The sequence below is a fragment of the Rhagoletis pomonella genome, unplaced genomic scaffold (assembly GCF_013731165.1).
Source record: "Rhagoletis pomonella isolate Grant_MI unplaced genomic scaffold, Rhpom_1.0 Rhpom_scaffold_00007, whole genome shotgun sequence".
In the NCBI taxonomy this organism is placed as follows: Eukaryota; Metazoa; Arthropoda; class Insecta; order Diptera; family Tephritidae; genus Rhagoletis; species Rhagoletis pomonella.
The window spans coordinates 21,408,441-21,411,210 of NW_023458561.1; positions in this window are offsets into that span (position 1 = coordinate 21,408,441).

Below are 2,770 nucleotides of genomic sequence, written 5' to 3' on the forward strand. Positions count from 1 at the left end.
TCTCCAAATGGTAAAAAGTTGACTACTGACTGTTTCAAGAATATCTATCTGGTTTGCATACCAGAGTTGGGCAAATCGCACTAAATCGAAATTTTCACTACCACCAGGGCCTTAGTGGTAGTGCATTTCAATTTCACTACCACTATATGGTTAGTGATAGTGTATTTCACTACATAGTGAGAGTGAAAGAGAATTTTCATTATCAAACAGGCTTTCGTTTCCTCTCTTTATTGGGGCGTCCTCTCCAAATGGTAAAAAGTTGACTACTGACTGTTTCAAGAATATCTACAAGAAAGTAATTTTCTTAGAATTGCTACACCTTTTGATAGGTTAAGTACAGCCAAATAAGGCCAATATTTTAAAAGCTGAAGTATTGTTTGTCAAATATCAAAGACAAAAAGTTTATATTTGTAAATACGAAAAATTAATTTTTTCATCGGTAGAAATCTGAAATTTAAAGGGTGTATACAGGGTTTTAGGGTTGGAGCACGAAACGACGAATGCAAGGGTGTAAATTACTTAATCGATATTATAAAACAAAAAATTCCTTCTTCGATTCAATCGTTTTATTTAAGCAACAAAAAAGAAATAGTGCAAAACAGTTGACTGTCGGTTCAACTGAATTAACCAGGGCTGCATTTGGTTTTCAACTCGTGTTGAAAATTTACCGTTTGTGCTTACTGGCTCTACCCGTTTTGGATACAACCAAGTTGGAATTTAGGATAAACATAGTAGTGATGGAATATGATAGAATAAAAATCATATTTAATGTCGCCATTTTACAAGGTATAAAATCAATAATTATTTCAAACATACATTTACACACATACATACGTGCCTACTCTGAATTAGCGGGGCAATACTGTATCTACGAGTATCATATGCATGCTCTTATCCATACATATTTATATATGTGTGAAGGTACAGTACATGCATATACATATACATATTGTATTGTATGTATGCATATGCGAATATTTTTACTCGCCGCCCGTAGTGTTTAGTAATTTTAGGTTAATATTGATTATTTCTTGTTGCCTAAAAAACTGTTATATGTACCTACATATATATGTGGGATGTAGCATTTTATGTGTGCCGTTATTTTCAGAGCTTTTCAAAAGGTATGTGCATACTTCCTTCTCAAGTAAGAATTATTTCTCAGTCAATAGATTTTTATTATCCACGACTATTTTTCATTTTCTACTCGCACGAATATGTTTTTAATAACCTCAATTTCTTTGAAAAATTTTACATTTGGCATAATTGGAAACGGTTTTTATTTTGGTTTTTGAAGCCATATATGTAAGTATGTGATCGGGATTAAAATTTGTTTGGTCGAGTGCAACATCAAAATAGGTCCCTCCATTTTTATTTTATTTAAAAACAACCGTTGTGTTCGCACTTGATGCACTTATCTATTAACAGCTTGACTATTTTTCATCTGATTTTAAAAACGAAATATATTTTGAAATATCGTCAGGGTCGCTATATTAGTAGATAGTAAACATCGATAACTAACATCGAGTTTTGAACCGATATTATCGATGTTTCAAAAACATCGATGCATAGTTTGCATACCAAATCTTGAATAGTTTTTAAATGAATACATTACATACATTATTATACATGCACTCTACAAAATGTTTGATAACAAATATTATTGGATATGAGAATTTACCCGCTAAACCATCACTAAATGCTAATTTATAGCTTTAACCTGCTTGAGCTTCCAAACTCTGCTCTTTAACTAAGTAGTATATTATATATTTTCGTAATTACCGCCAAAAGTTTATCAAAGATACCTGAATATTAGAATAAGCTAGGAATAATAGGAATAGGATGCTTGTTATTCCGAGACTAAAACGGTCGACTGCGAGCTATCTGAATGGTCGAATATCGTTAGTATTCTTTCGAGATTATACTTTTAATAATAAGCCCAGCGTGATTGGAGGGTTCCGATCAAATTAATGTTAATTTTTTTTATGTTGCAAGCTCCCCAGCCACCTAATCATCATACGCCTACGAATGACGGAAATGGCGTTGATGACCTGTGTTTAAATATTCCCACGCTAGTTGGATCTACCAAAGCGCTATAATCCCGTTTTATATCTTACCAAGGACTGTCTCTTCAGAAAATTAACACAGTTTTCTGGTCGAAAAATATTGATTTTTAAAAATTCGATGCCATTTCTAAGAAAGTGCTTTTTCTAATTACAAAATAAATGGAGCATTTTGGGCGCTAAATATTTTTTGATTTCGAAAAAAAGGGGCATATTTTTTCGATATAGAACAATCCTATGGGGTGAGAGCATAACAATTCCGGCATTCCTCTTTTTGGACCACCCTAGTGTCCACCTTAAGTAAATTTCTCTGTATATGACACCCATATATTGTCAAGTGTTAGTTTTATTAAAATATAGTTGATTCTTTAATAAAATCCGTATACATACATACATACAGAAATCTGTGTTTGAAAAAAATGTGTTACAAAAAAAAGCATTAAAATTTTAACTTTTTAATTAAAATTGGTGACCCGTCAGAAAAAAAAATGTTCTAAATTCAATAGGTTTTTAGCAACTTCAAACTAAACTTTGCTAAAAAATAATTTAAATTACATGTATACTTAAAGAATAAATAGTCAAAATTTGGTAATATGTGGATGTCGTATAGTTATCATACATAACCTTATTGCAATTAAAAATCAACAAAAGACTCGTAATATTGTCTTAGTAGAAAAATTCCATTGAAACCTCCAAAGTTGTCTAGAATT